Below are 23,837 nucleotides of genomic sequence, written 5' to 3'. Positions count from 1 at the left end.
AATTATAACTGATAAATTGGAAATATTACAGATGGGTTGACAAAATGTAAACTAAAGCATCACTGGGGATGTTTTCACAAGAATTGCTGCAGAGACAATAAATGCTTAATGGGCTCTGTAGTAAAAATAAGTCAGCAAACAGAAACCACGTGGAAGAGATATCATGTTCAATTAGGGGATGGAATTGGGATACAGTTTTTCAGGATAGACTCTCACCTGACATGGAAACAGGACCACAAGAGTTGAGCAGAGACAGGGTGTCTAGACAGGCAGTTAGCAGTAGGGGGATCTGACACTGGTCCTGAACCAGGACTTGTCAGAGGGTCAGCAAGCCTTGATTCCTTCTTCTGCCTTAGCTATCAGTTTCTTGTCTTAAGGTACTTAGAATAATTTAAAGTCAGAGGCTCAGACATAGAAAACAAGGCAAGTCGCTGGTTATTAGGATTAGAGCAAAATATTTCACTGAAGAAACCAAGGAGAAGCCAGTTACTCATTTGAAGCATAGGATTAGTGGTAGAGACTATTCAACAAACCATATACTTCCTCCACTGGACACAAAGATAAGTTAAATTTGCCAGCCTCTTCACACTTCCTCATAGCATAGGGGGAAATAGTATTTGCCACTTCCAGGCCTTCCCATAAAGCCATCATATACGTGACTCTCTACCCTTTTTCCCTAACTGATGGAATATTGGACAGTTCTTTAATGATTAAAAAATGGTAGAGCCACAAGATGAAAGGGGCTTGAATCACCAACTCCCTGCTTTGAGGGGAGCCTTCCAGAAGAACTGTCTAATCAGAGACAATTCTATTGGAGTTAATAATAAAACTTTATTTGGTTGAGATCCTGATATCTTATTTGTTGTTTTTACAGTAGTAACCATGGCAACCATGGTCTCCACAGCTAACCCAAGGTCAGAATGTAGCTGACGGCAAGGCTGACTATGATGGATGTGGGTTGATTTTGACTGCTCAGCACATTACCTTTGCCTCTCATTCTGAAAACCACAGTACAGTATTCCCAAGAAATCACTCCTGATCTCAGTTCAAGTGTCTTAACGTGGGATTGGCACCATTCCTCTCCAGATTCAGAGCATACGACCTGAACCTAGCTAGTTAGCATATTTCACCTGACCCCTACCCAGTAACAATTAGATATAACCCAATTTGGTCTCATAAGAGTAAATGTTGGTATTTTTATTGGAGTTTCCAGGGAAGAAATAATCACTCTTCAGTGACCTCCACGAGACTGAGTCTGTAACTTCTGGGGTCTTGACTAGAGAACATACCTGGAAATAAAATGAAAATAATGGGAAGCAGAATTGAAAATCAGGGATAAACAAGTTTGTGATGACATTGGTTGAACGTTAGGATCCAGCTGTGCCTGAAGTGAGGCCATACTTGGATTTTTCAGTTTTGTGTACAAAATATTATATCAATCGGAATTGAAATCCTGTTACTTACACCCAAAACAGTTTCTGAGGCCTTTTTAAACTTTGCTTTTCAAATCATTCAGACCATGCATCTAGTAAAAGCTGGGTAATACAGTCCCAGATGAGAGAAGAAAATTGTATAGGAATAAGGAGAGAAGGAGATTATTAGGCAGAGGAAAATACGGTTATTACTTTTACTTTATCCAGAGGCTATATTACACAGTAAATATTCATAAACTTTTTTTGCTTAATGGTATTTATAGCATGTATAAGTAATAACACAATAGATTTGGGATATCATTTGTAGTAAAGGATTTGCTTTGTTTGTAAATCTTAAAGATTCTATACTTTGATTCTTTCTACCACCTTAAAGGGAAAAAGACCTTATAAGGAGGATGACCATAAAACTTATAGTTCAAATCAGAACACTTTTGAGAGTATAAGATAATGCTAATAATATGTAAGGTAGGTAACTGACTTACCTGGAAAATGTCCTGGACAAACTGAGAACCATGATCATCCTGTTACCAGTGCAAGTCTCTGTGTCCGATGCACAGTGAAGCCAAACAATACCAAAATGCTGGAGTTTAGAGCTGAGAAAGGTTGATTGCAGGGCCGTGCAAGGAGATGGGTGGCCATGCCCCAGTAGAACCCTGAACTCTCTGAAGGCTTTCAACAAAGCCGTGTTAAAGGCAAGGCGATTGTATTTTTGTGTATGGTGTTAGGTAGTGATCTAATTTCATTCTTTTACATGTAGCTGTCCAGTTTTCCCAGCACCACTAATTGAAGAGGCAGTCTTTTCTCCATTGTCTGTGCTTGCCTCCTTTGTCATAAAGACCTAAATGTAAAACTGGACACTATAAAACTCTTAGAGGCAAACATAGGAAAAACACTCTTTGACATAAACCACAGCAAGATCTTTTTTGACCTACCTCCTAGAGTAATGGAAATAAAAACAAAAATAAACAAATGGGGCCTAATTAAACTTAAAAGCTTTTGCACAGCAAAGGAAACCCTAAACAAGACAAAAAAACAACCCTCAGAAGGGGAGAAAATATTTGCCAATGAAGCTACAGACAAAGGATTAATCTCCAAAATATACAAACAGCTCATGGAGCTCAATATCAAAAAAACGAGCAACCTAATTAAAAAATGGGCGGAAGACCTAAATAGACATTTCACCAAAGAAGTCATACAGATGGACAACAGGCACATGAAAAGATGCTCAACATCACTAATTGTTAGAGAAATGCAAATCAAAACCACAGTGAGGTATCACCTCACACCGGTCAGAATGGCCATCATCAAAAAATCTACAAACAACAAATGCTGGAGAGGGTGTGGAGAAAAGGGGACCCTCTTGCACTTTTGGTGGGACTGTAAATTGATACAATCACTATGGAGAACAGTATGGAAGTTCCTTAAAAAACTAAAAATAGAACTACCGTATGACACAGCAATCCCACTACTGTGCATATACCCCGAGAAAACCATAATTCAGAAGGACACATGTACCACAATGTTCATTGCAGCATGATTTACAATAGCCAGGACATGGAAACAACCTAAATGTCCAACAATATTTGAATGGATAAAGAAGATGTGGTACATATATACAATGGAATGTTACTCAGCCGTAAAAAGGAATGAAATTGAGTCATTTGTAGAGATGTGCATGGACCTAGATTCTGTCACACAGAGTGAAGTAAGCCAGAAAGAGAAAGAAAAACAACTATCATATATTAACGCATATATGTGGAATCTAGAAAAATGGTACAGATGAACCTATTTGTTGGGCAGGAATAGAGACGTAGATCTAGAGAACGGCCATGTGGAGACAGCGGGGAAGGGGAGGGTGGGACAAATTGGGAGATTAGGTGTGACATAAATACACTACCATGTGTAAAATAGATAGCTAGTGGGAACCTGCTGTATAGCACAGGGAGCTCAGCTCGGTGCTCTGTGACGACATAGATGGGTGAGTGGGAGGGAAGTCCAAGAGGGAGGGGATATACGTATACATATAGCTGATTCACTTCATTGTACAGCAGAAACTAACACAACATTGTAAAGCAATTATACTCCAATAAAAATAAATAAATGAATTTTTTTTAAAAAAGGCAAGGTGAGGGAGGGGTGTGGTTAGCTGTTGCAAACTTCTTGGTGTCCCATCTATCATTCTAGCAGCTATCCAGGTAGGTCAGGTCATGATCAGGTCATGATGTTCCTGTAAACCTTCAACAAAACAATTGTTATTCTTGGTTCTGCAACTCTTTATCTATCTTCCTACGAATGGGCTCTAAAAAGTCAGAGTCTTGGTAATAGGCTATCCTGTATGGTTCAGTCTGTAGGCAACATTCTTTTACAAAAGGTGCAGACCCCAGGCTGGGATGAGTCAGCTTGGGGGTCACAGGAATGGCAGAGTCAGCATGACTAAGCACAGGCAACAAAGAACAAAGGTTAACGTAAAAAGGAACAGATCTAATACGGAGTCTGATTTGTTCTTCCCTATTACAATGCTACTTATAACAAGTCGTTTTATATAATCCAATGTCTAAACCAACTTCTTTGAAAGCTGAGTTAGATTTCTATTGCTGTGTAACCAGTCACCACAAACCTAGCAGCTTAAAACAATACCCATCTATCATCTCACAGTTTCCATGTGTCAAGGGTCTGTACACTCTGCTCAGGTTCTCTTCATGCTGAATCAGGGTGTTGGCTGGGGTTGTGAGCTCATCTGAGGCTCAGCCTCACTGGTTATTGGCAGAATTTAATTCTCTGTAGTATCAGCACTGAAATCCCTGCTTTCTTGCTGGCTATTGCTTGGGGGTTACTCAACTCCTAGAGGTCACCCTCAGGTCCTAGCTAAGTAGCCCTCTCATAGCAGAAGCTTTTTGCTTCTTCAAAGCCAACAGATTATCTTCACAGTCTTCTTCAGTGGAGTCTAATATAATATAACATAATCATGGAAGTGATTCTCCTGTCACCTTTGCCATATAACGTACCCAAATCAAGGGAATGACTATCCCATCATATTCCCAGGTCCATCCAAAGTTCAAGGGGAAAGCCAGGAATCTCAAGGGTCATTTTATAATCTTGTCTACCACAGAAGGGATAAGCTTACTCTAAATTCTGCTTTACAGAAAAAATAAACAACAACAACAACAAAATCACGAACAAAAACTAGGATGTTTGAGTGGGTAAAAACAATCACAATTTAGTGTCCAGTGTGTTTTCATCCTGAGTGGAGAATAATTTGGGGTTTCTGAAAGATACCAGATTTTCTTAAAAACCATGACTTTGGGAAAAAAAATAGTTTTTGATGGTGAAGGCTTGCTAAGAAATAATTGTTTACTTCATAAACCATTAAAATTGACAACTCTGGGATATCCATTCATTTAGTCATTCACTGATTTATTTATTGAGCATCTACTATGTGCCAAAAGTTAGACATGGATATTATTCTAACTTGGGAAGAGAAGCTCAAAAATGTGATTACGATGCACTGTAATTAGGGTAATGGCTGAGGTATGTGTATGATTCTTAGGAGGAAGAGAAAGGACATAACAACAGCATGGAGAAGTTCAAAGAAATGGTAAGAAAAGGCTTTGTGATATGTGTGGAGAAGTAAGGAAAATTCATTCTCCTTTAAATGTTTGGTAAAGTTGAGGAGTATATTAAGAGAAAAGGATTAAGATGGGTTCAGATCTTGAAGGATCAAGAAATAACATAGAAGGAGGGAGAGTGAAAGAAGTCATATACAGCAGTGAAAGTCATTATGGGAAAGATGGACAAGGAAGTTTGAAATGTGGCTCTTTTCCCCACTTTTTACCCAAGACACATTTGGTGCTGTGGATAGCAAATGTATCCTTTTTAATTTATTCTTTAATCTTACATGAAATTAGCCCAAGACAATGTACAAGGCACTTTGACTGGAATAAGCTCACTGAATCCTCACATAAAGATGCTGGGGTGAGAATACAGATCACAGAGTGAAGGATCTGCCTGTGGTCACAGGTGAGGGGGACTGAAATAGGGCAAGGACCAGAAGCTACCTCATTCATTTCATCATTTCAATTCACAGGCCCCCACTGCAAGCATGGTAGAGTCATGGAATATCCGTCTGAGATAGAATATCGAAAGTCTTCTACCTGTTTCCCAATTGATGTACGAGTTCTCTATAGCACTTTCTGAGCTGACAAGCTCCTTGCTTCCCTGGAAATCCCATCCTTAAACTTTGCTCTAATTTCTAAGACATAAATTCAAGTTTTAAGTTTTCAAATTAAAAAATGTAAAAAAACACTTTTTATGAACACATTTTAATTTTCCATTGTGGTTATAAAATTCTGAGGAATGGGACATATCATATGCTGACTTCTTACTGCTGACAAGGCCTCAACCAATCTTGTACCTTCTGAAGCCCTTTCAATTTGTGATATTAAACAGAAATAGTCTGAGGAGTTAGGATGACTGCAGACAAACGAGACTGACCTAAAATGACACAAAGTGCTGATCCAGTATCACGTTGATCCCTGGTCCTCAGCTGTAGATTGTTGTTGACCTCTATATAATTTATGTGTGAAATTTCTGAGGCCAAAAGTGGAGACTGCTCACAGACTTTGAACTAGTCATAAAACTAACGTTCCTTGGTGGACAGTTGTTTTGAGCTTCAGTTGAGGGGAAATCTCTTTTGGAAAGGTATACTTCTGGTCTTCCCATTATTACTAGATCATCACTGGTATATATGTTACCACATCTGACCCGTACAAGAGGACTTGAACCCCTGTTCTTCTCCAGTTCCCCTGGGAAGCAAGCCTGCCTCTTTGTGCACATGTGTGACTTTATAAGTGATGGCATGGATTTGACACCCTTCTGAAAAGCAGGCACTGCACGTACATTTTTCATAAAACGGCTGCCATGGTGCAGTTAAAGGAGGAACAAGTCTTACCATCTTGATGACAGCCTGTGAAACTGAAACCATGCAATATAGATTTCTCTGAGAAAATGGAAACTTGTATTCTTTGACAGTGTAATTATTATGCTCTATCTATGGCTTTTTTAAAATAGAAATCGCTGAATACTTCATGCAGATATTACTTTTGCTATCAAATATCACTTTGAGGAAAGTTAATAATTTAGGAACTTTTATATTAAAAATGGCAAATCCAATAGACGGATGAGATGCCATAATCAGATAGCCTTCCCACTCTGAAAGTTTTGTATGATTGCTTCAGCCTTAAGTAGGATTCCAGAGAAAACAAGGGACATTGCACATTAAGGAGATTCTGCTTAGAAAGTGTGGAAGTCTGAGTGTCAACAACAGTATTGGAAATAATTTAAGAGGGTGTTGTGACTTTTATTTAGAAGAGAGACATTTCCTCTCCAGCAGTAGTCTCTTTTATTTTATGACATTTAAAATTAAAGCAAAGGTCTCAGTTTTGCAAAGTGTCTCATCTTTGCGTTACCAGTGAATGCATTATTTTGATAAATTTATTTATTTTTTAATTTATTTTTGGTTGTGTTGGGTCTTCGTTGCTGCACACAGGCTTTTTTATCTAGTTGCGGCAAGCAGGCGCTACTCTTTGTTGCGGTGAGCAGGCTTCTCATTGCAGTGGCTTCTCTTGTTGTGGAGCATGGGCTCTAGGCGTGCGGGTTCAGTAGTAGTGATATGCAGGCTTCAGCAGTTGTGATGCGCGGGCTTCAGTAGTTGTGGCGCATGGGCTTAGTTGCTCTGAGGCATGAGGGATCTTCCCGGACCAGGGCTGAACCCATGTCCCCTGCACTGGCAGGCAGATTCTCAAGCACTGCACCACCAGAGAAGCCTGTGTATGCATTTTGATTATGACAGTGATTATAGTAATAATGGTCATGTTAACTGGCATTTACTAAATGATTAATATATGCCTGGCACTCTTCTAGGTTCTTTACACATACTCTCTTATTTAAATTCCTTAACAGTGTAAGATAGGTTATGACATTACCCCATTTTCCAGAAATGGAGGTGAAAGTTCAGCAATATTAAATACTTTTCCCAATGTCATACAACGAATAAGTATCCTAGTGTGAATTTGTACTTGGACAGTCTGAGTCAGAACCAATCATTGTAATCTTGACACTTTAATGCTTTCCTGTAACAGCTATCACTGACTGAATACTTGCTCTTGAACACATGGTAAGCTTTTTTCACTTGGTAAGCACATTAGATATGTCTTCTTGATTCTAACTTTATAGATGAGGAAACTAAGGTTTTTGGTGATAAAGCCATGTGTCCTCAGTCACTCTGCTAATATGAATTAATTTTTAAACACACTTCAATCTCAGTCTTAGAAGTTAGATGGTGTTAAATTTTAGTTTTTAACATCAACCGTATCCTGTTTCCTTGTTGAATTTTTATTTCCCATTCATCTCAGGAGGAACACTGTTTTTGCAGAGTGACTTGTTGAACACAAGTAGAGAGAGACTTTCATACTCCAAGATAATGAAGGAGGTAATAAAATATATTTAATAAAATATATTTGGTAGAAAAAGAGATCTTTATCTGGATTTTTTCAACCTTGATTTTTAAGGGTTGAAAAAATATACACTCAAATCTAATTGCATGGGTTTGACATGTAGAGGGAAATGCTATATACATTTCATCATCAAATTGTCACTCACGACTATATCTTTTTCCAAGGATAAGGATTAAAATTTGTTAATGCTAGATTGACTATGTTAATGCTTTTCTTTGTGATCTCTACACAACTGGAAGCACCCACTATCTAGGAGACATGTATAAAGAGAGGATTTGTTTGTTTTTTCATGTGTATTTGTGATAATGATACTTTGGCTCTTGTGTCTTACGTAAAATGCCTTGAAGCATTTTATATAAGTTTTTCATTAACTCTCACTGTACTCAGTACATAGATATTATATCAATTTTATCGAGGCATAGAAATGTGGGAGACAATTGTGGGGCATTAGCATCAAATCCATGGCATGATGGGGATGATTTATGATTCATCCTAGTGGAGGTGGGTCTGTGAGAAGACGGAGTAGGAAACAACACCCAAGAAACTCTAATATCTGATGAGCTCTCAGCAATAACTAACTTTCACAAGTCCCAGTGGTCCTTTAGTTGGTTAATTTCTCAATGCATCTCCACATAAGAAAATATTGTGATTCTTTTTCCTACCCTACTTCCTAGACTGGAATGTAGGTCTTCCACAGAACAGCAGTATGGTGAGTTATGGAGTAGTTGTCTCTTTTCTTAGTGACCCTAAATTTTTCAGTCAAATCTCAAACCATTTCCAGGTAGACTCTTAGGCACCTGTAGTTAGACTCACCATACTTGTCATCATAGGATTTTTGCAATGGTGTCTTATTCATGAATAGTTGTTAGTTGATCACCTTATTAGGAGGGGCGAAGTCAGGAGTGACCTATGTCACCATCCTGGTGATGTCACTTCTTCTTTGTCTTTACAGAAACCAAGACTTGTTGAGAATTTTTTTTTTTTTTTCAAAATCATGCTTCAGTTTGAAGCTGTTTTTCCAATCCACTTTTTTCCTTTTTCAGATTTCAGACCTGCATCGTGGTTTGAAAGTTATCTTTGCCTACCCCTGTTTTCTTTCTTTTTACCTCTCCCAAATCTTAGGGCAATTTTGAATCTTTTTAGCCATATGGGGTGGAGAGTGTTAGAGTAGACATTGCAGATATGTCTAAGTCCCAGTCTATCTACTCTCAGAACTCCCCAAACCCTTTACCTTTTAGGGTGACTTAACAGAACCTATCACAGTAGATTGCTTCAATAATACATCTCCATAGAAAGCTTAGGGTAGAAACCAAGAAATCTCCAATTCCTAGCCACGTTCCAAGGCAGTCCTTCAATTACTGAAGGGATTTGATCTCTAAGCATAATAACAACTATCTCTGTCCAATTTGCCTTGTCAGTCTGAGAACAAAAGAGCTATAAGGGGCTGAAGATACAGCCCCTTCCCTTTCTTAGTCAAGGTTTTCAGGGATGACACTAATGAAAGACTGGCATCTACACAGTACTGTAAGGAGGCAGAGGAGATGCCTGATTCTCTGCTGGGGAATTTGACACAGAGGCCAGCATGAATTATCAAGGATGTTCAGCTGCTAAACGTGAGGCAGACTCATGTGCATCTCACCATAGGAAAAACTCTGATGCACACTGACCACAGAGCTATTAGAGCAGAAAAATCAGACAACAATTAAAAAAAAAAAAAAAAGTGGTGCTGTCTCAATCTGGTGCCATGTCAGTTTGCAACCACAGTATATTGAAAAATCAGCTTTCTACTTGATAGCAATGACCTTTGCATCTAACAGTGGTTAATCACTACTATTCCTGGCACCACCACCTAATCTGGCCAAACCTGTTCCCCTGCTTTGCCTCACATGGGCCATTTCTGTCCTTATTTCTTCCCTAGGTTGCTGTGAGCCATGTAATGTCCCTCTCTTCATCACCATCTTTCATACCCAGTCTATTCCCTAAACTCATTGCAGCCTCTGGCACTCCATGCAGAATTATTTGCCTCCCCTTGGACTCCTCCCATTTTACAAAATACAACAAAACTTTCCTTATCTACTTAGCAACACTAATTACCTACTGACTAGTTCCTTTCTCCTTTTCCTCAAGTGCTATCTCTTCTCCTTAACTAGACTATTAGCTCTTTGAGGAGAGTCCCTGTGTTGTATGATTCTTTAATCTTGTTATAATATCTAATGCAGAACTTCTGGCATGGTGGGCTCAATTAATATTTGTTGGTTGATTTGTATGGCCTTTGTATAAATGTATTCAGAAACATTTTAGGAGATTATGGCTTCGAGTACAACACAATTAAATTCGTGTTTTGTTGGATCTACAGAACTTAGGATTTCAAAGATAGAAGAGATTAGGGATCCACTATCTAACTTCCTTGTTTTTCAAGGGAATAACCTGAAGCCCAGAGAGTGAAGTAAGTTAATTAAGATTATGCAGCAGACTTTGATGTAGCGCATTTGTGTTAATTATCTTGATTGTGGTAATCATTTCATAATGTATACATGTATTATACCACCATGTTGCATGGTCTCAATGTCAGTAGCTGCAGGAGGAGAAATGGCTAACATATAATGCTTCTGTGCAAACCAGATGCAGGTCAGTGGTCAAGCAATGAAGTTTTAAGCTGTTTGGTGCTCCACCCACACAAAGCACTGCAATAATTGTTACAGGGAATGGTAATAATAGTACTGTCCATACAATATCACCCAAAAATGCACTCAAGTCCACCAAAATTTCTCCCCCTAACATATGTGTCCAAACTTTGCTCCTGATATGCACAAAAATGTTTGACTAGGTTATACCTTTGAAAGACTCTGAACTAGTCTAGGAATAATTTGTTCAGAATTATACAACATACATATAAAACACAAATGATAGTTGTCAGAATACCAGTAGCTTATCCATGGAGACCATCTACCCACCCTCATTCCATCACTAATGTGACTGTGGGCGGGGGTACCCTAGTGTGCTATAGGTGTGGGGGTAAATTAGGACTTAGCTGAACACAAATCTAGTATAAACAGAATTTCCATGTTTAGATTTGTTACTCTAACGCATTAGGTATCATTACCATCACTATCTTTGAGACTGAGATGGGTGCCTCTAAGGATGCAACAGTTTTCTATAGCTTTCTAACAAATTGCCATCAATTCAGTGGCTTAAAATTATAGACATTTATTGTCTCACAGTTTCTGTGGGTCAGAAGTACAGGTACCGGTTACCTGGGTCCTTTTTTCAGAGTCTCGAAAGCTTAAATCAATGTTTTGGTAAAGCTGAATTTTCACCTGAGAATCAGGATCCTCTTTCAATCCCATTCAGGTTGACAGAGTTCAGTTTCTTGTGACTCTAGGACTGAGGAGATCTTTTTTTTTTTTTTTTTTGCACTAGCTATTGGCCAGGGGTCATTCTTAGCTCTTAGAGGTCACTCTCAGGTCCTAGTCATGTGGCTATCTCATGATATGGTAGCATTCTTCCTTAGAGCCAGCAGGAGAGTCTCTCTAATCTGCTACAAGATCTATTGTAACATGACCTAATCAAGGTATAATGATAGCCAGACGTCCCATCCACACTCAAAGGGAGGAGATTATAGGGAGGGTGCATGAGGACGCAGGAATTTGGGGGCCTATTTCAGAATCCTTCCTACCACCAGGGGCTTTTATCCTGATGTGCCATGGATATAATCATAACTTAAAGAAGGTAAACATCCTCGGCAAACTAGGAAAATCAGTTATCAGATCTATCCATCCCCTTGTTGTTTCAGCCCCTTGGGTGTAGATATATAGTGAGAATTGCTTTTCCCCAGGAGTCAAAATGCCAGAAAGCCTTGTAATTTCACCTTCAAAAGTTCCCGACAGGGCTTCCCTGGTGGCGCGGTGGTTGAGAGTCCGCCTGCCGATGCAGGGGACACGGGTTCGTGCCCCGGTCCGGGAAGATCCCACATGCCGCGGAGCGGCTGGGCCCGTGAGCCATGGCCGCCGAGCCTGCGTGTCCGGAGCCTGTGCTCCGCAACGGGGGAGACCACAACAGTGAGAGGCCCGCGTACCACACACACAAAAAAAGTCCGCAACAATCTGAGCAAGGCAAAATTATTTAAACCTCCTTGGTCTCAGTTTTCTCATTAAACACCAAGAGCTAATACATCTTTTTCCTTCTCACAAAAAAATGTTGAGAAGAAAATGAAAAGTGAGCTAATAAAAGTGATAATGAACTTGGAAAGTTTAAAAAGGATGAAACAGTATATAATCGTAAAATATAGAGAGAAACTAGCCAACACTTTTATAAAGTCTTTAATTTGGTCCAGATACTCTTTTGAGCACTTTACATAAAAAGTATATTATTGACTAGTTATAACAATTAAGAAAGATGAAATGTAATAGAAATTTATCCATATGGCCATTCACATTGCAAAACTAAAATGTCAGCACTTTTCACCTCTTGCATGAACCTCTCCTCAGTCACAGGAAAGGAAGTAGAAATGTTGTTGCCAAGGCTTATATGATATGTAGGAAGAGTAGGGTAGACTGTTTTACCTCTAAAGGGACTTGAATGAGTAGTTTCTGATCTCTGTAGTGCTCATCAGAATGGATTGTGCAAAAGTATCTACTTCGTCTCTCTGACTTCAGCTTCAACATCCAGGGTGGGCCCCTCCGATTGGCAGAGCTCAGGTCACATGGCTGCCACTTACCTGTAGACCAATCAGGGAGCGTGAGTATCTTGCATTCTTATCTTCTAGAGAGAGAGACAAACTGCCTCGTACCAACACTCATGCGTTAAAGGAATTTGCCAAAGATAGGAAACGGATACAAATGTTGGGTAGTGAAGAAGCGGTACATGTTTACACAGCCAAGAACTAAAATCTTGAACACATTTTATTCCCAGGACCTAGCACAGTGTCTGGTGCATAAATGACCCTCACAGAATGTACAGTGAGTGAATGAAAGACAGAAATATGAATACTTATTTTACTCTAGTTATTAAAAATGTGTTCCGAGAAATGATGAATACCATAAATGTAATTGACTGTTTACACAGTAGAAGAGGAGAATATGTACTTCACCTTTAATGTTGATACCAAGGATGATGACAGTCTTCATAAAACATACACTTTGAGGACTTCAGAGCCAATTATTACTAGTATCAACATCTCCATCTTAATTAGAAGCCACTGAGAGAGCCAACCTTTTATTAATTCATCCATTCTTTCCATTTTGACATTCCTTTTATTTATTCATGCTATGACTTTAATGCATATTTTGTATTCTTATTACTTTGTTAATTAAAATGGTGAACATAAACAGACACTGAACCTGCCCAAATGCAGTATACAATGGAGTCCTGGAGAAAGACAGTAATCCTTATAAAAGGAAATTAATAAGCAGTTACTGGGCTTCCCTGGTGGTGCCGTGGTTAAGAATCTGCCTCCCAGTGCAGGGAACACGAGCCCTGGCCCGGGAAGATCCCACATGCCACGGAGCAACTAAGCCCATGCGCCACAACTACTGAGCCTACGTGCCACACTACTGAAGCCCACGTGCCTAGAGCCCTTGCTCCGCAACTGGAGAAGCCACGACAATGAGAAGCCTGCGCACCACAACAAAGAGTAGCCCCCTCTCACTGCAACTAGAGAAAGCATGCACAGCAATGAAGACACAACACAGCCGAAAATAAAAACAAATAAATAAATAAATTTTTTTAAATATAAGCAATTACTGCCATCTTATAGGCTTTCAAAGAGAGCAGCTGGTGAGGAGAGACTATATAATGAAAGATATGACCTAAACAAAGGGTTCAAAGAGAGGCTTCTTTGAAGAAGTAATGGTTGAACTCAGATTAAAAGAATTAATAGAAAATAACTAACTAAAGTGGGCAGAGGCAAAAACCTATACAAATGCCTCAGAAGGGCAGAAAAATAGTATTCTTCATGTTAAGTATCTTTACTTGTATCCAAAGGACAAGGGGGCTTCTTAGAGGGTTTGAATCAGAAGAGAGCTTTCTCTGCCATAGTTAAATATGGGATTTGGGAACTTAATCATTCTTGTACTATGAAGAATGATTGCAGAGTACAAGAGTGCAATAGGAGACCAGCTACCAGACTAGTTCAGATGAGAGATGAGTGGGGGCTTTGACAAAGAAGATGGTGCAGTGGAGGAGATGCAAACACTTGGTGACAAACTGAGGGCTAAGGGGCACATGGGAAGAGGAGGAGGAGTAGGAAGGACAAACACCAGCTTTGTCTTAGTCCCATTACAACTCTGTGTTGCACAAGGATGGTAGGGAAAATCCAGCCACATTAGATTTCCTTGAAAATCATCATGTGCTCCTATTGAAAAGTAGCACATAAATCCATAAACCAATTCTAATTAGTCTTTTTATTTTTTGCCAATAAAACTTGAAACTTTCATTTGACCCAGTAAAACTCTTAATAGTCCTTTTATATTTCCCTTCTTTTAAAAGCTATTTTTATATGTTCAAAGTAAAATAATTACTCACTAGTGAAAAATGTATTCCTAATTCCACAATTACTTTATTAAAAATTGCCAGTTTAAAAATGCTTAAAGTCTGAGATTGGTCCAGGAAATAAATTATTTAATACATATTGCAATTTTCTTTCAAATAATTACTTAGGGGTTGTGGAGAAAGGGAGTTGGGCTGAGAAGCCCTAAGGTATAATTTTAGATCTGATCTCCTTGGCACAAATCAGGCTGCACTGTTTGCCATGAAATGAGGTTGGAGTTCTGGTTTCTTGTGGAGTGTGAGTATGCATATATCCTGTGTGTATTCATGTGTGTGTGTGTGTGTGTGCTGTCATGGTTCGTTATGAGCAAGGTGTCTTTCACCAGCAAGAAGCCCATTTTTAGTCTCATTGGTCCAAAGTTGAATTAAGTGTCTATGTGGTGAATCCCCTCCCACCCCCAGCACTGAAATTTTCCTCTCCACGTCTCTATCCTAACACCTAACATGCATGTTTGAAAGCTAATGCTTCCTACACAGGTGATATAGAATACTTCAGTCAGCTATTAATGACCCAAGGGGAGTGTAATTATCAAATTATCTGTATTTTCCAACAAGTGAGAATAAATACTCAGGGTTAATGGAAACTTTGATGGAGGTCAGGTTGGAATCATCCACTGGGACCTGGACACTTCTGAGGTGAACAAAGGCAGAGCCCTGGGAACTACTAGGGAGGGATTTGGGAAACAGATAACCATAGACCAATTTTGCCAGTTGGCCAATTCTGCATATTTCTGGGTACCAGTTCTGCCTCCTGAATGAATCACACATTAATATTAGATTTTTTGCTCATGTAGATAATCTTCTCCAAGGCTTAGCTTTGCTTACGTCACTTCACAGGAATACGGCTTTCTTATAGCTCAGGCATGGGGCCAAACTCTGAGGTACTGTCTATAAAGTGGCAAAATTAGGAAGTTTTAGAAAATTCTCAAATAATTCTCCAGTCCAAATGTCCCCTTAGATTTACTGGACTTTTCTAGAGAAATTGCACTACTCACATTAGACGAATTAGGCTACACTGGAGGGGCCTGGGGTGGACTTTTTTCTTTCAGTTCTTTTTCTCCATCTACTTTCTCCTCGTGACCCTCTTTTGCTCTCTCTCAGTTATTCTCTTGACTCTGATACATGAGAATCTAAACATGTCAATATTGTCACTGTTTTCACTCTGCTTACTTCTATTCATCCTTCTGGCCTCAGTATAAATGCTGTTTTCTCTGGAAAGTTCTCCATCCTCTCAGCAACCCACCCCACTAGCCTCCCATTCCACAGACTACATTTTATATTATCTCATTTAATACTAGTATTTATTCTGCACTTAATTGCTGATCTGCTTGTGTAATAATGTCAGCTGGGGACAGTCTTGCCTCTTGAAATCTGGATAAAATTGGGTTGAACCTCTCGGTGTTATGGCCTAAGAAAATATCTCTCCGCAGGCTGGCTTCTAATTACAAAGGTGAGGTGAGGGGGTTGTGAGTGGGCAGTTATTCTCCTGGCTTAGAGCTGGTGAGAAAGTGAGCGATAACTGTCCTGTACTACGCGGGCCCAGAGTTGAAACTCATACCAGGACTCGGTATTAACAACAGCAAAACAGCAAGAATAATTAGAAGAATTTATGTGTATATCATATATTATTGAAGACTTTTTGAGAGAGAGTTTCTGGGAATGGCTCAAGGGAAAGCATATTTCTGTTCATCTCTTGCTTCTCCAGCTGGTCTAAGAAACTCAAATTGATCACGTTTATTATTTAGAGCATCTTTTTCCCTGTGAAACCTGGCCATCAGATAGCACTTGGGCAATTAGAGTGGGGTTGGGGAGGTTCAACTTCTACCTGAAATCCTTATCCAAATTTTATCCGACAAATTTCTCTCTGCAAGAGAAATCCTAGAGTTGCTGATAAATTAATACAGTTTTCTCCAACTCATTCCACTTGCTTATTTTCCTCATTAGATTATAGCTTACATGGGAAGAGGGATAGCGTTCACCTTATTTATATCTGTCTTCCCAGAAGAATGTCTGGCATATGGAAGTAGCTAAAAAGAATTTAGTGAGGGAATAAAAGAATGGGAGAGACACTATCCACATGTGGAAATGACTGAAATGATTGAAGCCTTCAACATTCCAGTCTCCTAGTCAAGGAACCATTCAATTAAGATTTAGTACGTCCCTTTTTACTATTAGAGTGAAATATGAATATTTGGGGCATATAAGTTATGTCTTTGTTCTGAAAAAAGTATGGTGACAAAGATAAATGAACACATCTGTAATAATTAGCAATTGGTAAGTACGCATATGTTTGCAGTTGTCTATAAGACAGAATAAATTCAATGAAGTAGAGAGTGGAAAGGTGGTTGCCAGGGGCTGGGGTGAGGAGGAAGAAAGGGGGAGCCGTTCAAGGGTATAAAGTTTCAGTTACAGAAGGTGACCAAGTTCTCGTGATATGCTCTATAACATAGTACATATAGTTAACAATATTATTGCACACTTAAATTATGATAAGTGGATAGATCTTATATTAAGTGTTCTGACCATTATAAATAAAAATATTTCATTGAACATACTTTGCTGCTGGCTGGAATATCTGAGTGAGATTTTATGGAAGAGTAGGAACTTTTAAAAAATTTATATATTGAAGTATAGTCGATTTACAATGTTGTGTTAGTTTCAGGTATACAACAAAGTGATTCAGTTATACATACATATATATCTAGTTTTTTCAGATTCTTTTCCCTTATAGGTTATTACAATATTGAGTATAGTTCCCTGTGCTATATAGTAGGTCCTTTTGGTTATTTATTTTATATACAGTAGTGTGTATATGTTAATCCCAAACTCCTAATTTATGCCTCCTCTCCCTTTTCCCTTTGGTAACCATAAGTTTGTTTTCTATATCTGTGGGTCTGTTTTGTATATAAGTTCATTTGTATCATGTTTTTTTAGATTCCACATATAAGTGATATCATACAATATTTGTATTTCTCTGTCTGGCTTACTTCACTTAGTATGACAATCTCTAGGTCCATCCATTTTGCTGCAAATGGCATTATTTCATTCTTTTTTATGGCTGAGTAATATTCTGTCGTATAAATATATCTTCCTTATCCATTCATCTGTTGATGGACACTTAGGTTGCTTCCATGTCTTGGCTATTGTAAATACTGCTGCAATTTACAATGTGTTGCAAAAACACTGGGGTACATGTATCTTTTCGAAGTATGGTTTCCTCCAGATAATATGCCCAGGAGTGGGATTTCAGTATCATCTGGTAGCTCTATTTTTAGTTTTGTAAGGAACTTTCATACTGTTTTCCATAGTGGCTGTTTGATCAGGTTCTTGAAAGATGGGTAGGATTTGGACCAGAAGTGGGGGTCGGGTGGGCTGCTTTCCCACATGGAGGGTATCAGGAGTCAGAATAGTACCATTGAAGTGAGCTTGGAATATATACTTGACAGGTAGAGGAATTTAGCCTGGGTGGAAGGGTGTATATGGTAGGGAAGAGTAAGTCTCAGATCAGACATGTAGCCTGTGCTTGGAGGCACCAGGGAAAGCCAGGTGGAGACATTTGAGCTCCATACTTGTAAGTAGTAAAAGCCACTGTAGGATCGTGAGCAGAAAAGTGACTTGATTGGTGTTTACTTCTCGTACTTCTTATGTGTCAGACTCTTACATATTAATCATTTTCACCTTATAACTACCCAGTGGGTTGAGACATGTTTATATTTTACAGATAAATAATCTGAGACTCAGAGAGGCTGATTAAATTCCCCAAGGACACACATCAAGCTACTCGCAGAGTTTAGATCCTTTCCTGATCCTCAGACTCCACGTTTGGGCTCTTTCTGTTTCATCTTCCTGATTGTAGAAGGGAGATGACAGACAGAAGATTATGAGGAGATACAATTTTGAGAGAGTAGAATGGTGGTGTCCTGAGGTGTCCCTCTTTTTTCTGAAAGGCAGGGAAACCTGGTCAGCGGGTAGGGGAAGAAACTCTTAGTAAGTGAAGAGTCCAGACAGCAAATACTGAGAAATACCTCAGGCTCTTGGTGTAGTCTGAACAAACGGGGCCCCAGAGGCAGCCAAGGCACCCAGAAGAGAACAGTCTATGGGGGCCTTTTTGGAATTCTTGCAGCATATCCCTTCCCTGGCTGTGAATTGTGTCCCAGAGACACAGCAGGGGTTGTCAAGGTGGGAAATGAATATCGTGTCCTCAGACTCTGTGAGCAAATGCCACTTTGTCATTCCAGTCAGTCACTAATGACTTTCTTAAGTATATGTCCATTGGGGGGTTTCTTGATTTTTGCTGGGCCTCTAACCAGTCTGTGGGAACAAGAGTGTAATTGTAAAGGCAGAGAGCCTGCAAGGTGAGAGAATAATAATAATAATAATAAAAAATAAAGAAACAGGCTGTGCACAAAATATCTGTGACCAGTGACCCGATTCAGGTGTTTATATGGACAAACAACAGGGAACCATCTCTGGAAGCCAGACATTGCTATAAGGTCCTGAGGAGAGTGTTGAGGGCTTCAGTAGGTCAGGCTTCCACTTGGATTCAGGTAAGTGGTCCCTAAACCACTCAGAGCAGAAGTTGGACACTGCCTCTGGATGCTCACCAGCCAACCATAGCTTTTGTTGACAATCCTATGAAGGTGACTCCCTTCAGTGCTTCCAGAGGAATTGCCCATCCCTGGTTTATCCCATATGTGAAAGTCCCCCCTGCCCTGACGTCAGCTGAGCCCTCACCTGGAGATGAGAAGCTGTCCTTGCTACATGCCTGTAGGGCAGTATCATTGTTTGTCCAATCCCAGATAATATTATCATAAAAGATATAGATGCTAAAGATAGAGAATGTTAGCCTTATAGTAAGTTCAGGGTGTGGGTTTGAGATGACCCCAAGTGAGATGAATATTCCCATTACAGATATTAAATAGAGTTTTCATGCGTTGAGTGCTTTAAGGAAGCAAGCCCTGAGATTACATTATTAAGAATTCCATTCACAGTGCTCCAAGATAATTTTTATTCTCATCATTCTACGGATGAGATATAGAATGCAAAATTCTACAAATGCAAAGTAAATAAGCTAAGGTAACAAAAGTAAGATGTATATCGTGAAACTTGATTTAAGTTGGTCTCCAATATTTCACGCTCTTTCCGTCGCAACACAAAATAAGCCACCATTCATTGGAATATTAAGTAACTGACATATGGTGTCATGGAACAGAGTTTTCAGCTTAAAGGCAGGGATACTGGTGGAATCGAATATGTCTAAATTTCAGCACAGGCTCTGAAAGTTGGTAAGTCTTGGGTTACATAACTGATGTGTGCTTGACAGTTGCTGCTGTTTGAAGGTGCATATGTAGCAATGCAGTTCTGGTGCTAATTCTTGTACTCCTCATCTGACCTTGAATGAATTATTTTTTCTTCCTGGGTTTTACTGATACCATACATGAAAGGTTTATTTGATGTACAGTATGCATTTAAAACGCAGATAAACAGTTAGTTTGGAGGTTGGAGAGTATCTCTTCCAGGTAACCTAAAATCTTCACTGGTTAAAAAGAAAACGCAGACATAAATGCATAGAAACTACGCAAATAGACAACAAAAGAAATGTAAAATTTTATATGAACTCTCATCTCTTCTGAGAGACACTACTTTCAGAAGATGCTGAGGTGACAAAGTAACTGTAAGAGAAAGACATAGCAGTAGTGACCACAGCTCTAAATGGATTGGGTTATTATTGGTAGCACATGCTTAATTAAAAGATTGTTAATGAAAGCTTCCCTTTGAAATATAGCCTGAATACTGCAGAGTTTTATTTTTTAATTGGCTTTTATTCTGAGGCATTGCGATATTTAATAAGTTGAATGTTCCCATGGTAAGTATAGTAAATTGAAACCTGCAGTGACCAAAACCTCAGCAGTTATGCTGTTGCACTCTGGTGCTATTACCCCACAGCACGATATAATGGAATATCGAAGCTCTTAGAACATAGGAAGCTCAGAAGTAGATGAATAGAAATGCAATCAGTTCTGTTAACACCGATTAATTTAGATAAATGCAAGGCTTTCTTTGCCATTAATGGTAACCTTCAATTATGCTGGAACCTGCGTTTACCATAAGTGGGCTGCAAACAGCAAAGGATAAGGAGCAAAGAAAGTTTAGACTCTGGACACTGAGCACCACTGTGACTTCAAGTCTGGGTTGTGGTTGGAACCCATTCAGAAAATGGCAGATCCAATTTTTTTTAAACATGCAGGAAGTTTCTTAGGATCTTTGAGACATAGCTCCTTTAGAAAGCCCGGGAACAAAGACAATCTTCTTGGAGAAGTTAGTGCCCCAAAAGCTATGAGTTAGTGTTGGAAAACTGAAGTTTTATAAAATGATGATTCATAGGCATATAAATTGAATAACCATTTTGAGAAGGTGTCTGGTAAGCCCTGATAAAGTTGAATATATGTACACCTTATGGCTCAGCCATTCCACTCCTAGGGCTATTCCCAAGAGAAACCTGCTTACTTGTGTAATCTAAAACATGTGTAAGGGTGTACATAGCAGTATTATGTTAAAAGTAAACTGCGGGCTTCCCTGATGGTGCAGTGGTTGAGAGTCTGCCTGCCGATGCAGGGGACGTGGGTTCGTGCCCCCGTCCGGGAGGATCCCACATGCCGCAAAGCGGCTGGGCCCGTGAGCCATGGCCGCTGAGCCTGCGCGTCCGGAGCCTGTGCTCTGCGGCGGGAGAGGCCACAACAGTGAGAGGGCCCGCGTACCGCAAAAAAAAAAAAAAAAAAAAAAAAAAAAAAGTAAACTGGGAGGCAAAACCCAAATTTCTATCAATATAAAATATATAAATGAAATATGCTATATGTTTGCAATAAAATACTATTGAACAGTTAAAAGAAATGCATTAGAATCTCTCAAGTAAAAGTAACCTGCAGAAAGAAAAATATAATAATTTTGTAAACATAAAACCCACACTGATTTATAAGTAGTAAATATGAAACGCACATGAATGCTAACGTGAAGTTCAGTATGTGGTTACCTCTGAAAAAGTTTGTAAATAATTAAAAAAATAAAATTAGAATCCATCTACTTATCCATATGCCCATTTCTTCATACATGCGATAAATATTTACAGAGCTTCTTTCTTGTCCTACTATCTCTTCTAAGGGTTAAGAGACCAACTATATATGATATAGTGCTTGCCCTCGAAAGACTTATAGTTTAATTGAAGGCTCACAGGGGAATTTAGACCATAGGGACAACATTTAATAGTGGAGAAAAATGTCTAAAATGAAGACACAGCTTGAATCAAAATATACACAAAGCCTGACTCCCAGAGTATGGCTAAGGATGGGGGAAACAATGTATTGGGGGGAAACCCAACTCTGAAAGCACAGAGTATAAATCCCCTCATTGGATTCTTCATTTTTCTTTCCAGGATGTAGTGAAATCCATGGATTTGACAGATGATCCCAGTCAAGTCCAGTTTTTCAAAAACTTATTACAATAGCCTGAAGTTCTGAACAAGGGTGTTTTTTGTTCCATGGTGTGTGTACTGTTTTTTTTTTTTTTAAATGTGTGATGACTCTCTTTATAAAGCATGACTAGTTAAAGGGGTCATAATGTATGAGTCATTTTGTATTTGGAGAGCACAGTCCTTTCCAAAAAGTCCTTTATTAAGGAACATAGGGGAACAGAATGGAGCGGTTTCTCCCCGTCAAGAGAAAACAAAGGATGTATTCTAGGGAGATTCCCTGTCATTCTTGACAATATGTGTGTCAGACTGTGTGGGGGGGATATTAGGGGACAGGTTAGGTTAGATCACCTGGAAGGATCTTTTGCAGATCTGAGACTCTGTAGCTTCAGCTTTCAAAAATGAGAACTGTCTTTAGATATTACCATATATTTCTTAAAATCTACTATGGTGGTGTCATTTTTAGTGTCTGCCATCCCTTGTTTAAGGTGTATTATCATCATTAATTTTAGTTTAGTTATTGCTTGGATGATCTTGAAAATAACAAGCTTGATGCAATTACTTCATTTATTTGTCCTAAAATTATCTCTTGAAATTCACAGGGGACGCCATAGGTCTCGTATTTTAGAAATTAATTCAAAAAAAGACTGATTTCGGGCTTCCCTGGTGGCGCAGTGGTTGGGGGTCCGCCTGCCGATGCAGGGGACGCGGGTTCGTGCCCCGATCTGGGAGGATCCCACATGCCGTGGAGCGGCTGGGCCTGTGGGCCATGGCAGCTGGGCCTGCGCGTCTGGAGCCTGTGCTCCGCGGCAGGAGAGGCCGCAGCAGTGAGAGGCCCGCGTACCGCAAAAAAAACAAAAACCAAAAAACAAAACAAAACAAAAAAAGACTGATTTCTTCTCATCTGAATCTTTTATCATTTGTAGTTTTAAACACAGTTCTTCATTCTGCCTTTATTTTTCTAGGATAAGAAGCTATTTAATGTTGAGCCCAGTTTTACACATTTTATTTTTAATATACTTATAATTAAGACATGGCAGCACCTATTGAATTCATTTTCCAAATAAGAAAACCAACACATGGAGAGGTTACTTTGTCTAGAATATCATGATGAACAGACACAATCCGAGGAGGGTAGTTTTCAACCTCACGTTCTTTTCTGCTTCCTGAACTTAAAATGTAGGAAAGATTTATACAAACACTCACATAAACCCCTCTGAGAGTGGGTAGAGAGAAAGAGGCTATATACTAATTATTATACCTGTTTTTTTTCTCCTAAAGTAGGGAAAGAATGGGTAGAGAAGGGCTATCACATAATGAGGATTTATACATTCTGTTACATAATTGGCAATCTCATATTGCAGCAACACCATACATAGTTTTTTTTTGTTTTTAATGTAAAACTTTATTTTTTTAAGAGCAGTTTTGGGTTTACAGCAGAATTGAGGGGAAAGTACAGAGATTTCCCATATGCCTTCCTGCCCTCACACATGCAGAGCCTCCCCCATTATCAACATCCCCCACCAGAGGGAAACATTTGTTACAGGTGATGAACCTGCATCAACAATGTTATCACCAAAGTTCATAGTTTATATTAAGGTTCGCACTTGGTATTGTGCATTCTTTTGGTTTGATCAAAAGTATAACATGTAACCATCATTACATTATCATACAGAATATTTTCACTGCCCTAAAACTCCTCTAACAACACTGTATTTTTTGGTTTGTCTTCACTGAGGTATAGTTGATTTATAATATTATATTAGTTTCTGGTGTACAAAATGGTGATTCAAAAATTTTAGATTATATTCCAGATATAGTTGTTATGAAATAATGGCTATATTCCTTGTGCTGTATAATATTTCCTTGTAGCCTATTATT

The sequence above is a fragment of the Delphinus delphis genome, chromosome 16, assembly GCF_949987515.2.
Source record: "Delphinus delphis chromosome 16, mDelDel1.2, whole genome shotgun sequence".
Classification (NCBI taxonomy): Eukaryota; Metazoa; Chordata; class Mammalia; order Artiodactyla; family Delphinidae; genus Delphinus; species Delphinus delphis.
Note: the sequence above shows the minus strand (reverse complement) of the source record.